The sequence below is a fragment of the Takifugu flavidus genome, chromosome 11, assembly GCF_003711565.1.
Source record: "Takifugu flavidus isolate HTHZ2018 chromosome 11, ASM371156v2, whole genome shotgun sequence".
NCBI classification, from domain to species: Eukaryota; Metazoa; Chordata; class Actinopteri; order Tetraodontiformes; family Tetraodontidae; genus Takifugu; species Takifugu flavidus.
Genome location: NC_079530.1, coordinates 11,319,387 through 11,334,094, shown reverse-complemented (window position 1 = coordinate 11,334,094; position 14,708 = coordinate 11,319,387). Strand labels below are relative to the sequence as shown.

Here is a 14,708-nt window from a genome sequence, read left to right as displayed (position 1 = left end):
CTACCATCTGCAGCTCACCTGTGACCCAGTGCTAATATACTTGCTAACCAGATGGGTGATCAGATAACCCCTCTCCTGGGATGCGGCGAATGCGTGGATTCCCATTCAGCACTGACCCGTCGTTAACCTCGGAGGAGTTTCTTCAGTTGTCGGTGAAAAGCATTGGGTCAGATCGAATTTCTCCCTCTCCTGACAGCTAAGTTCAAAGCAATCATGTCAAGAAGTTCGACAGCTTTGAGAAAATAGCAAAATTTAGGAGCTGGTAAAAACATAGCTCAAAAGAGGGGTCGTGGTGGAGCGCAGTGATCGAGGAAAATATGGGGGAAAGCACAGACTCGGTGTGTCCAAGTTTTATCCCTTCTTGGCTTCAGTCAAACCTGTTGAGGTGCTAATAACAAGACACAGACCGTGCACTGACTCGGGTTTGACAAATCCACGATCTCCATTTCACCGAGAGGGAAGATCGCTATCGAGATGAAAGGAAACAGGGGATGGGGTTGTTTGTGGTGTTAATCAGGTGCTGATTGGCAACTTGGGAGCCTTTAAGAGTCTGGAAAATCTGTAGAGAAAAGGGTAATTATCCCTGAACACCACGGCATTTCCTTCCTAATGTGTCCGTACACAGGCTTTGTGGAGATTGTGGAACGTGTCACGCTGAGGCCTTGACCTGGCTTTGAGGCGGAGTCGGTTGGAATAGATGCAGTATTAATGAGTACAACATCATTTACTCAAGTGTTGGGACGTGGTTCTATTATTATAGCTCACTCTAAAAACAAAGGAGAAACCAGAGACCTGAAGCACAAGGTCTTCTTCAAAGGTCGTGGTGTACCTAATGATTTGAGCCCAGTTTTGTATGAATGCCCCCAGAGATAACAAAAATAGCATTGCATTTGCAACAAATACATAAATAACAGCAAATCGCCAGGTTTAAGAAGAAACTGCTAGCTCATAAAGCTGCACGACACAGGGGAGCAGGTCCTGATTGCTGTGTCTTCACTTTCCTTCTATAGATGTTCACAATGTCAATATTTAAGTTCTTACTTTGCTCTCTTGATGCTGTGCAGTGTTAGCTACCAGTTGGGCTGCCAGGTCTGTGCTAATTACTTCTGCTTGTAGCCCAATCTATCACTTTTTAGGTTTTTGCCGGCCTAGCTAGCCTTGTTTTCCTGTCCTTCATCCAGTTTGTGTTAGCTTTCTTTGGTGTTAGCGCTTCATTAGCGGCTCCTCTCATTTTTTCAGGGTCAGCTATTGGGAGACCTTGTGCATAGGACTGTTTTGTTGTTTAGCAACAGTTTGGTGCTGCCTCTTCTGGCTGGTGTGGTGGATGGAAAACCCTTTTCAAGTGCTTTCCCACTGTCTTCTGTGGATCAGAACAAATTATTCCATTACATTTTCCTAATAACACCAAAGCCACAGTTTTTTCTTTTTTTCTTTCTTTTTTGAAGAGAAGCGAAATACGGGTAAATAAGCACACTATAGTACACCACAGTTAACTAGTAAAGGAAATTGGTTTGATGTTAAGATGTTAAGTTAGTTCATAGGTCAAAGGTCATCTGCATACATCTGTTTGGTGTGTTTAGTAGTAATGACTTTTACGGTCACATGCAGATTCTGCAGTCATGTGACATTGGTAGCATGTCTAGGACCTGAGGACCCAACATAAAATGTCCATTTTCACCCTGAACCAAACCCAGCTACTCGCTAGGAAGCACGATGGCTAATTAGAGTCGTAACAATGGTTAAAGACTTCTTTCAACACTTCAATCTGTCAATCAGCGCTGGTGCCTGCTGGGACTAAAGTCTGAACCTGACTGCGGTCGTCCCTCTGAGGCCACAACTGCCACATCAGAGGACACACAGGCCAGCTGTCCGCCACAAACATCCAAACCATCAGCCCACACTCATGCCAGACAAATCCTAAAGAAAATGTGATTTCCCAACCCCAAAAGCCCAAAATGCAACCTAATTCCACAGTCCCCATGTAGATGCCGCTTCATTTATGACTAACTGGTGTCATTCATGATCGATTGCAGGCAGTGATGAATGTTCCTCTTTATCCTGTTGGGGCCTCTTCGGCTCAGTCACATAGCTTAAATTGGCCTGTTTAACCCGGGTCTCCACAAGATACAGCATGAATGACATGACAACACCATGGTGATTGTGATGTTTCGATAATATAGTCGATTTCCCAGCCTGCTACATGAGAGCGGAGTGGCAGCAGATCGTCGTCATCACACTGGAACGAGCGAATGCTCAAAACGCCATTAAGGTGCTGGTCGTGTTATTTCTAATGGCTTTTTAGAAAACAGTTAAACCTTTATTCTTTGCACGCTGAGATGGGATTCATCAGCGTTAACAACGGGAACGACTCGGGAGAGTGAGTAGAGGCTGTTTTCCATCACTGGCCTTTAACCACTGATATAATTAGAAGGCTTATTAATTTCCATCCTGTCACGTATCACCGTTAATCATGCTTAATCTGGGCCGATTCACTTCCAGATTCAATGTCTGTCAAGTGATTTAATGGCGAGATGTTTTCCCACCACCGATGCGTTGATACTCGGAAGCATTGTGATTCATTGGAACCAAATTAGTGATGTGCATCACAGTAGATTGGGTTTGAGGCCTGGGCACAAATGTGGAACAACTCTGAGGAAGATAGCAGGATGTTTATGGCCTGTCAACCAGTAAAAGCTGCAGGAAAAGCTCTTTTTATGTGAAACTGCTACAATAATTAATGTAAAGAATCACACACTCTGTTTTCAAAGGGATTCTGTATGTAGGGAAGCAACTGTAAGCCCTCGAAATGTCAAAGATCTTTATCTTTATGATTAATCCTGTCATTCCCAAACACGCACGTCTCACGATGAGCTGTGAAGCTTAAGATTAAAATGACGCATGGTATTAAGAGCACCTTAACCTTTCTCTCTTTGTGCTGCTTTTTTTTGTTGTGTGATTTTATTATATGTGTTCCAAAAATGTGCCTACAACCCTTAACATCCACAAAAGACAAATGTGCCTTAGGTGACTCCGCTGCTCAACAAACCCTGTATCAACCCGAGTCATTTGTCCTCCCACACCTGGGAAATAACAACTCTTGTGCGGTTCAGCATTCAACACCGTCATTTCCACAAAGTTAATCATCAAGCCCAATGACCGGGACATCAGTGCTCCAGTGTGCAACTAGTTATTGGACTTTTTGACCAACAGACCCCAACATGTTCAGCTAGACCACCACCGCTCATCCACCCTCGCCCTTAACACCGGTGTACCACAAGGCTGTGTGATGGGTCTGCTCCTTTCCTCCCTTTTCACCCAGGAATTCAGACCTGTCAGGACTCTAAATCTATACACGATCTCCGTCTGGCACGGGCCTCACTGGCAGGCCGCTGTCCTGGTTTGAATCTGGCCTATCTGGGTGTTCATTGAGTGTGTTGTGGCACGGTCAGGTGTGCGCTCATTACCAGCTCTCCACTGGGGATTGCTGCTGGGCCCGTTTCTAAGCGAACGTGCCACCAACCTGCTGGTAGAAGCTACTGTGATCTACCACATTGACTCTGGCAATGCCCCCTTCTATTCTAACATGAAACTGATTCTTGTGACGTGTGGCTTCAGATGGTTCATACTGTGCGTCGCTTCTGGTCTTCCACCAATCCAAGTGGGCCCACATCACCCCAGTGCTGATCGAGTTCTACTGGCTGCCTGTGGCCGCCCACATTCAGACCAATTCACTTATACTCAGCGGATCTGCTCTTTCTTACTTGAGCAATCTTGTTGGAGCCTGGACTACCCCTTGTCCTCATCTGGCACAGCTACCTGTATAGACAAGGGAACTGAACTCTCATACCAATGCTGGAGCGACCACCCGAGCTCTGCCAGACCTGTGGCAGCGCTCTCCTCTGTCAGAGCTTTTGAAGACACAGATCTTACACCGGTATCCCCGTTCACTCCCTCTCCATGGGTCTGCCATGATGGCAGTTGCACTTGTACTCCATATTTTAGGATTGTAAGGTAGTCTTTGATCGGGGCTCTCGCTGTAAGTCGCTTGTGATGACGTGTGATGGCTGAACCACTCAGCCTCAGAACACATTCTGGGTGTGTCTGTGCATTTCTTCACACTTGCAAATGCACCTTTTATCCTCTGTTTAACTAGAATTTCTTGTGACTCATCTGAAATGCTCTATAAACAGGTGGAACCTCTTGGTTTTATAGCTGCTGTCATACAAACCAATCGCATTTATATCCGTCCTGGTTTCCAACTTTCTTTGGTTGGAATCGATTAATTTGCATCTTTGAGTAACAGTTAAAGATAAATGTCCAACATGGTGATAAATGAAAAGAATTGCTGGTTTTTTAAACCAAATCCTTTCATAAATTTAGACACAGTCGATCGTAGATCTCAGACTCGTGAATAGCTGGACACGGTGGAAGGTTGCTGGCCAGCTGTGGTTCTGATCCAGCCGCTCGCCTGTGTGGGTCCAGTATGATCTTTGTGAGGGAGGGTTGCTGCTATGCGGCTGCTCCACCTAATCCCAAGGCTGCATTACACAAGTGCTCCAGTCAAACAGCGCACAGACGTGGGGACTTCCCCTTCCCTCCAAAGACGTAGAGGAATACTGTATTGGCTCATGCGCCGCTGAGGTCATATCATTACTTCAGCCGAAAGCTCCAAGGTTAAACCTGAATGTTGCTTTAAGTGTCCAAACATTGGTGGGTGACAGTCCTGAATGATCATTTGTCCCAATAAATTTCAATCACGCCATCAAATGTGAGTTATTATTGCATCACAGTGAATTTCAGAGCTCCGTTTGACAATGTTTTCTTTGGTCCACAGAGAGTTCTCCATTACCGTGACTCCTGCCAACAATACTGGACAACACTCTTTTTGACTTTTTTGTCCTCTAATAGAAACCAATCAAGCATTTCTGGAGGGGAAATTTGTCACGTGGGCATGCAGTAGCTCCAGAAGTGATTGTCTCTTGCACGCAACTTTAAAATGTTACGTTATGCACGTTTGCTGGCTCCCTTTCAAAGCCTCCAGGGCGCCACAATGTGTCGTTTCTCAAAGGCTCACAACACTGTGGGGAACTCTGTAAGGACACGGCCAATAAATCCACCACCCTTCCATCCCCAGCCCTTCACAGGGACAAAGTGTACGTTGGTGCGGTTCTTTTAGGCTATTTTTGAGTTAAGTGGCACATTAGAAAAAGAGAATTAGAAAACAGCGTGAACCAAATCTGACATCCTGGTTTCTAGTAGCCACCATATATTTCTGCGTTAGTTTTAATGCTGTTTTTGTTGAGTGCTGCAAAAATATGAAGAAGAGACGACGTCAGTGGTGTGTGTAACACAATTTGAAAGGAAAGAATTGCATTAAAAAGTAATTTCATTGAGATTTCAGTTACTGGTATAAAGGGAAGCCCTAAATCACAGACACTTCAGAGGAGTCGGTGTTTAACAAGAACATACTGGGTGTCCGCTGACATATTTCCTTATGAACTCGAAGCAAAGTGTTGGGTCTATCTCTGAAAACAAACAGGGCCATATATTTCTCTTGGAATAACAGAGATCAGCTGTATCAACACGGCTCCTTCTGCTGCAGCCAGGAGCCTCCTTCGAGTGCTTTTGTGCAGACATGAGGTAAAGCCATTGTCATTCAGCTGAGCCGGATACCCAACCAACCAGCCACCTAATACATCTATAAACCGCCAAACCTGTTCAGGCAACATTAAGCATATAAAAATGTACAAACTAACACATCAGCGTTTCAAAGTGGCAGTGTGCTCTTAGCTAAGCCTCACAAATACTGTAATCTAACTGCCGTGTTTGCACTGGCACAGCTGTTTTTGCTGCCTTTGTTCAGCTGGCAGTTTGATAGCATAATCCTCCCAGTAGGTTTCTGAGGGGCAATAAAATGAGAGCGGAGCCACTATCGGCTCTTTGATTGAGCAACAGCAGATTTAAGCGCATTCCATAAACCTGGAACGTCGTGCCAGAGAGGGTTTTTCTCACAACTCCCGAAGACGCGGAGCAGCCAGAGGGTTGAGAAGCTTCGTTCCTGATCAGAGATAAAGACAAGGACACTTTTGGCGTTTAACTACATTTTAAATGAACCCCAAATTCCAACGTTCATCTTAATACATCCGTGTCATTTGAAAATATTCTTGTCACCTTTTTTAATAGCAAAAAAATGATCTTAAGGACAATCAAGGTACCACATTCTCTGCTAAAGTACAGTTTTTAACACTAAATATAGTATAAATGTTGAACAGTTGTGTCTATAAAACAACAAAAAATACATTTGAACTTGGAATGATACTAAGTTTATACTGTAGGTAAAACATAAAGGTTTTTATAAATTCTAGATCAGAGATACTATGTCATCATTTTATTGGGCTTTATATGATTAAATTTGTTTCTTAACTACATTTGTTTCATAGGCTGATTTAGCCATAATTTGTAGTTTTAAACGTATAAACGGAAAATTGGATATTGATATAAAATTGATAATTAAAAGCAAACATTGTTGAAGATTAATACTGATTAGCTGCAGCTACACAGTAATGTATGAATAAATACAGGTAAGATATGAATATAGTTTAACTAGGTAATGGTTTGGAATTTATTTTAGTTCAAGAAAATTACTAAAATCAAACATTTTACACAAATAGTCATTTATATTGACGAGTATTGTGTTTTTAAAAATGTGCTATATAATTAAAATGGAGGGGATCGCGTTGGATTGTGACCGGTTGAGCACGCACGCACATGCACACACACCCAAACACCCCCCCACACACACACACACACACACACACACACACACACACACACAAGAAGGATTTTGATTTCACAAAAGGTCAAGAATTGAGACCCGAGAGGCTGACCTTTGACCCCAGCTCAGACTCATTGCCACTGTCGCCGGGTCTTCTGCCATCTTCAGTGCAGCAGTGACTGATCAGCGGCGGGCTGCTTCAGAACGGGCTTATCTGCTCTTATCTGCTCTTATAGCGTGCGGAGAGAGTTGCTACACAGGTCAGCTTCAGGAACTGCAGACGCCCAAACATGAGCAAGTGCTTAGTCACAGACCTCCTGGATTCAGTTTGGGGGAGGGACAACGGCTCTGTGTTTTGTTTCAGTCATCAAAGCTATTGGGTTTAGGATCTCCTCTCTCCGCCGATCACTCAGCAACACTCATGGCCACTTGGACCCTGAAATTTTACTCCGAGCTGCCGGGAAGGAGCGGGCGGCGGGGCTGAAGGAAACGTCTCCTGGCCTTGCTCTGCACTGCCGGGGGTCACGCTGCCATTCTTCTGTTACACAAAAGACTTCTTCAAGTGCCTGTGTGACAATGGCCTTTAGATCACTGAAGCATAATGATTGCTGGTTAACATGAATGCACTCCATATTAATTGAGCCAGAATTAATATGAGTTTTTTTGTCTTTTTCCCTCTAAGTTGACATGGAAACTCATCAGTAACGTCCAGGAACCACCATTAAATGCTCAGCTTGCTTTTTTTGGTTTGTTTTAACAGACATTATTACGGTGCCTGATAGCTCCAGACCTGACACGCTGGTCCCAGACCCATTCATGGCCAGTTAATGAGCACAGCCTCTCACTTTTGACGCTTAGCGCTAACTTAATGTCACACAAGCTCCTCATAATGAACGAGCACAAACCGCACGTCAACAGCAGCAGTGAAGCTTGATTTCACAAGACAAGCCTTTAACGTGGCACAAAGGAATGTCAGACAGCCCGACACAAAAGATTTCCCCTTTTTCCTCCTCGATTTACATAAAGCACGAAGCACGAGGCATCGGAGCAGTCGCACAAAATCATTTCAACATTTCAGCCCAAAAGCAACGAGCAAAGCCAAATAATTAAAACGGGGTTTGGATCCTGGCAGCTGTGCGTTTGCTGTTAACACGTCAGGCAGCATTTAAATCTGACCTGCAGACGGAAGAAACGTGAACTTAAAAGACCTTTACGGTGTGGATGACATGCAGTTTTTTAAATTAAAAGCTATAAACTCCTTTCCTTTATTATGAGTCTGAAGCATTTAAAAAAAGCATTTAACAAGACTTTGTTTTGACGCTGTGATGGTTCAGCAGCCGACTCATCTCCAGGACCAGGACATCTCCAGCTGTGCACTCAGATGGTTGACGTTAATCTTCTATCTCCATTACGCCTGACAATCACAACTCGTCACATCAGCACCTCTGGAAAACTGTAGCGCAGGAAACTCTTCTGTTGTGCGTCTGCATGAACGATCCAGACAGATTTGATTAAATCAGATGATGATCTCTGATAGAAGAACACCCCTGGAGGCAGAACAATAGCAGCAGAGGTTTTCCTCTTGTAATATCTCATTGTAATATTGTGGCAGCTGTTCATTTTATCAGCTTCTACTGTTTAAAGTCTCAGGCTACAGCTGCTCTCTCCCACTTTCATGAATATATGTTACTATAGAAGTTAAGCTGGAGGTGCTCAGGAGAGTCTAGCACGTCCCTTCTGCTCTTCCGACTGATTTTGATGGCCTTTCCAGCAGCTTGGTGTCTTTTAGCCTGAATCATCTCAGCCAGTTATAGATGCTTCGCTCACAATAAAGCTGCGGTTAAACCCTTCAACTTTCTCTTGTAGAAGCAGGTAAACCTGACCTGTGACCACTGGAAGTTGGGAGTCCGGTCAGACTTCCTCAGCTTTTCCTGCTTCGCTCTGGTCAGGACGTCCTTGTGGAACTGTCTGGAACAGTTGGTTCAAGGTGAGCATTCTTTTGATGTGGTCCACAAACGGGTCCAACAAACTTCCAAAAATAATTCATGTCGTCATGACACTTAAATGCATCCCTATTTCTCCCCGCATTCTTAAATGTAACAGCCATTTAACTCCATGTATATATATATACATTATATAAAGTGATACATGTAATATATACATTACATACATTATATACATTTCAGTTATTTGGGGGTGGGGCTGGTGTAGATGGCCACCTGAAGGGTGGTGAGATGTCTGACTTAGCAATGTAAACATGTGTTTGTGGACACTTTAATAATAAATCAGCGCTTCGTGTTGAAAACTTTGCTGTCTTGGACCATTTAGTGTGGAATATGCTGGAGAGGACGGAGCCAAAGTGATGCCAGCTCCCTGCAAGCCGACACCTCTTCAAAGGCTCCGAGGCTACCGACCGTGTGCAGGTATCAACTTTCTGAGTTTCCTGAGTTCAAAAGAGCCATTCTCACACTTTTGCTTCAGAGCGCCGCACATTAAGAAACAGCAACATATTTTGAAATGGGAGATTGTGCAAAGTGCAATGTTGTGATTTTAATAAAAACACGACAGGATAAGGGTCAGTAGTTGCCAAATCCAAGTTTTATGTCCTTTTTCTGTTTCATTCCAACCCTCATCACCTGATCTCCAATCTCCAAGTAAAGTTGATGCAACCTTTAGTTGCTTATCGTTTCTCACTCTTCCTTGTTGAATGTATCAGGTGGAAACAGATGAGGGTTTCCTGTTGGGTAATCTCCATCCAATAGTCTGGACTGATGTGAGATATGCTCCAATGACAGCTACGAGTCTTGCACGTCTAACACGACACCCACACATGCATTTCCTACATGTTGTTTGTCATCGTGCTGTGTGGAAAATATTGCCCCTACTGACAGCTTTATGACTTCTTCACACAGCATTTTGCAAGTTATGGCCATGAAAAAAAGAGATGGCAATAAAAGCCTGCTGTTGCCTATTAAGCCTCAGTGAAATTTAACCAGCGAGGTTTAGCATCGGTGCTGGTTCAGAGTTCCTTTTGTCGAAACGTCACAATTTCTTTGTTTTCACAGTGTCTGACTATTGTGATGACGTTTAACGTTTCTGTCTGTCAGCTCAAATTTTAACAAAAGAGAGAAAAAACAAATGATTGCAACTTTGTTTAGAGTTACTTACAGAAAAGGTCTGAAGTAATAATGAAGCATCATCCATGAGATGAAAACAGCAGCAGCAATCTTGTGTGTTCACATCATCCACCTCAACTTTACATGAAATGATTAGAAGGATATTCTTTTAATCACTACATAATAAAAACTACATGCAATAGCTCCGAGCTAAAGGATGCTAAGCAGTCGCCCTCTGGTGTTAGGCTGCAGTACAGCTCATAAATTCTGCATGACGCTCAGATTGGACGTGAGCAAATCTTGACCTGAAATATTTTGCCCTAAAGATGGCTGATGTCAGGTTGGGTTTCCTGGTCATTTTTCTGATGTTATATTTACACAGCTGAGTGCTGCCCTTGGTTTAGTGCTGTGGCTGTATGGCTGGTTGGGAACTGGATAGTGGTGGCTCCTGAACACACCATCATTTGGATATTTTGACCTTATGTTTGGACAAGTGGACAGAAATGATTGGGGAGAGATGGCTCCAAACAACACCTTAAAACAACCATATTTGTATGATACCATAGGCACGTAAATGGTGAAATACTTGTAACTAGTCCAGGCACTTGCTGAGCTACACTACTGTGCAGTGAGAGTGATGTACATTTGTGTCAGACCTTTCCAGGCACTCACAATGAGAATGAAAGTGGGCTCATTAGTTTATCATTAACAGGAAGTTGACATGCTCCAGTGAGCTGGACCAGTCCAATTTCTACCATGTGCTTTGTGAAAAGTTCCAATATATTCTTTGTGATCCAAATCTCCTGCTGTCCAACACATTCCTGTAAATGTTTTCTCACTTAATGCTGTATAAGTAAAAGATGCTAACCTAAATCTTTTGTGGTAACATTCATTTATCATCCGTCAGACCTCCAGATCTGCCCCAGCACACGATCACGTTCTGTACATGTGGGTGTGGATTTTATTTAAAAGTTAAAGGTGGGGGGGGCATGTGTTGAAGCTGAGAGGCCCATTTGGAAGCAATCATCTGATGCGTCATGGAAAAGCCACTATGTCATGGTGGAAGGGACTTGAGGTCCCTTGGCCAGTCTTGAGGACTTGGCCAGCATCAGTATTTTCTTTCTGGATTGATGTCAGTCGGACTGGGATGGCTTAAGGTCTTGAAGTTCTTCCAAACAAACCCACAGGTGCTCTTTCACCTCCGACACTCTGACATGCTCCAAGGTGCGATAGACAAACAGACACAAAAGAAGGAATGAGCTTTATCAGTGATGAGGAAGTACAGATAATTAGCTGCACTCACCAGCGAGGGCCAATATCCTGATTGAAGAGGGCTCTGTTCTGAGTCACTGATCCTGAGGGTAACACACACAGGCACTCCTAACTCAGGGGACCACCTTGGAACGCGTGATGGGTGAAGGACCTACTCTTCCAGCCTGAACAGTGCACATCCTCCCACCTGAGACATTGTCAATGATTGAAGCTATAAACATTCCTTTTTTATCTTAGTCTCCAGCCACTAACAGTCCGAGATTTAAACAAACACCAGGTTGACTCTGCTGTGAAGGACTGCCACAACATCTCCGATCTATCTCTGCTCAGAAGTGGTCAACGCAGCTGTTGTTAGCCAGGTGGAAGCGTGTGGCTGGTGAGGAGTCGGTTACTAGCTGAAGCAGAGATAATCCCGTTTATTTCTCTGACTGCAGCCCTTCGGGCCCTGCCTGAGTGCTTCAGACACCTCTTTGGTTGTGACAGGACACGTAGATCCAGATGCTTAGGTCCATTCGAGGGTCCTCCACTTGACACAGACGTTCATGACTCAAGTGGCTCAGCATGAATGTCTCTATATGCACGGCTGGGCGGCAAATCTTTGGAAAGGAAAAAGGACAATCAGAATAAACAAGACATACTGTAAATGCATCACCCACAGAACCACCAGAGCAATTAGGTACAATTCGAACCAATGAAAACCAAAACCTAAGCTCTTAAATCACTTTAATGTAATTTTTAGTTAGACTCCACACAGCAGCTGGACTCTAATATCCCTGAACCAGAGTGAGGTACCCACAGCAAGACATAAAAACACCATCACCTACCAGAATAGGCTCTCAAACAGATGGTGGGGATAACAAAGCCGCCACCTTTTACAGTGGAAAATAATATTTATCTAAGTGCCGACGGCTGATACCACCTGTAACACTTTTTGTAAAGGCAGTTCCTGTAAACATGGTGTGTAAACTCTGAAGCTTTTAAATGACTCAAACATTGAACCGCAGACTCGCACCTCCTCACCTTACACTGCGTTCTCTTCGGATATCATCAGACATTCTTGACCTCCGCTCAAAAACAAGGACTTTATGGAAAAACTCAGACTTTCTCACAGGAAGATGTTGCCTTGTGCCAACTTGACTTCTCCTCTCAGTATTTCTGTATTTAGCCTGATCTATTCTTTCTACCTTCAACCAGGGATTTACAGTTCTGAACCTGACCTGCAGCAGATACTGAAGGTTGAGCCATCGTGGTCCGCTGATGCCAGCTGAGGCCAAAGTTTGCACAGTAGCAAAGAAAAGACAACACACAGTCCCACCTCAAGATACTACCTCACAACTGCACACAAAGCCTTGTTAAGGTCAGAGGTCATCATTATTCAAGCACCTCTGTAACTGCTGTTTTCAAAGATAAATCCTCTCCTTTTAGGAAAAAAGGGCTATCAGCATTCCATGGAGAATCTGCAGTCACACAGGTGGAAGCAGGAAGCAGCAATATGCTAGCACTCTCCTGGATTGAGGACCATCCTTGCCTACATAAACAAGCATCATTCTGCACAAACATCCTCGTGCAGTTTTGACTGGACGGGCTTTAAAACGTGTCTTACAAATATCCAATTTGGCTGATCCTGTCCAGACAGTAATGAAATTAAAATAAACAGGATCAAGTTGGAAATAGTAGGGTGGTTGTTCTAAACCTTTTTAGCGGAGAGTGCAACACACATTTTTGTAAGGGTGGGGGAGGAAAAACAGTCACTGGGCACCTAATCCACCGCATTCTTGTCAGGGGTCCGAGTCTGAATTCAGGCTGGCGTCAATGCCGTGCACCAGGAGGGGAGCAAAAGGCTGAGGTAATTGGATTGGAATACGGCATTGAGCGTCAGACAACAAAAGATATCCATCTCTCTCATGGCCTTTCAGCTCTTTTGTGGCTGGCTGGAATTTATTTGGTTATTCGCTCCCGCTCTTCCGAGGACGAGAGAGTGGGGGCAGGCCACCGGGACTGGCTCAGGCCGGTGCTCTGGTAGACAGAGTCACGGCGCCTGTGCTGCTGCGGTGTGTGGATGTGTGAACCACAGATCCCCCCAAAGCCCAGGGGTCATTGTGTGATCATTACCATAATCACATTAAGGCTGCAGGAGATTAACACCAGAGCCTCAGAGGAGCGACCCCTTCTGCGACTGTAGGCCGCGCTTACAGGGAACTGGGAGAGTGCTGCTGGTCTACCTCAGGTGGGAGATGGATGCCATCGACGCTGGGATAGCCCTCTTATCCCCATCAAATGCACATTTTTGTACATCCTAGCAGACCTAACCATGCATGTGAAGCTAGTTTCTAGACTCCATCACAGAAGAATTCTCTCTGGGGTTAAAAACCTCTCAAATTAACCCTAATTACCCTGAAAGAGCATTTCAATGAGGCATGTAACCTGAGATGTCTATCTGTTGAGGCAGGGAAGGGGGGTGCTGGGGTCGTACCTTCAGCTTGAAGTTCACCCGCAGGAACTGCAGCATGGTGATTTTGACAGCTGTGATTAAAATGCTGGGGAGAGCTTGTGAAGGCGTTACACCGATGCACCCGTGCTTCACCCTCGCAGCATGGATGCAGAAATACCGATGATGAAAGATGAATTCAAGGAATCTGATGCTTCTTAGCCGTGCTATAATGCCTGATATCATCTGCTCAACAACAACAAACTCCTAGATGAAGTATTGCTAACTTACCTCCTAGCCTTTAGAACAAGAGAGAAAATGGAACCCAAGCGCTCAGTGGAGGTTTGAGGATGTGTCGAGGGACGTTAAGATGATGTCCAAACAGCATTTCTACGACCTTCCTAGATAGGGTCCTGTCAGGAAGGTAGTGGAGAACTATATTGACCTAACGTCTTCCTCGTCTCTGTGCTTCATTGGCCTCTCCAGCAATTCCTGGTGCCTCCTTCAGCAACACCGTCGGTATTTGGTTGAAGCAGAATCCACAGGAGCCAAAATTAATGTCAGAAAAATAGAAATTTCTGATTAGCCAAAGTTCTTGCAACAACCACGTGGACCCTCATTTTTTGTTTCCCCTTTTTGTTTTCTTGCAACCTCACAGTGCTTTTTTTTTTATTTCAAATAAAAACCTTGAGATAGTTTTTGATTATATAATATTAAAATTGTTGCTAGCCGTTTTATAAAAGCAATCATCACTTCAGGCCGTGCTATACACTCATTTTAGGGGGATTTCCTGCCTCTGCCTCGCAAATGTTTAAGTGTTTACGGTATTTCAAGGCAAAAGATGAGGACATGTGAGGCTGAACCCCGCAGGTGCTACCGTTCACATCTTTGTGTCTCTGAAACATAAAGATAAGATAAGTTCTTTGCTTCACTGCTGAAGTGACGGCAATGAACTAGACTTTGTGCATTCTATGGAAAAAAGTTAGTAAATGCCAGATCTGTCTTCTTATCAGTTTCAAACACATACAAAGATGCTGGAGATGACTGTGAAGGCCTATAAAGCAAAGTGGTGAAACCTGACATGAGTTACTGATTGATGTGCTCCTCTCCATGTAAA

General features: G+C 44.1%; 1 long non-coding RNA gene across 1 annotated transcript; it reads left to right on the top strand.

Annotated features, from left to right (window-relative positions):
• The first annotated feature begins 8,429 nt into the window (after positions 1–8,429).
• LOC130533368 (uncharacterized) lies at positions 8,430–13,110 on the top strand. Its single transcript, XR_008952558.1, has 4 exons — positions 8,430–8,762; positions 9,104–9,198; positions 12,358–12,520; positions 12,589–13,110. It is a non-coding gene; the product is annotated as an uncharacterized LOC130533368 (long non-coding RNA).
• The last annotated feature ends 1,598 nt before the right edge of the window (positions 13,111–14,708 follow it).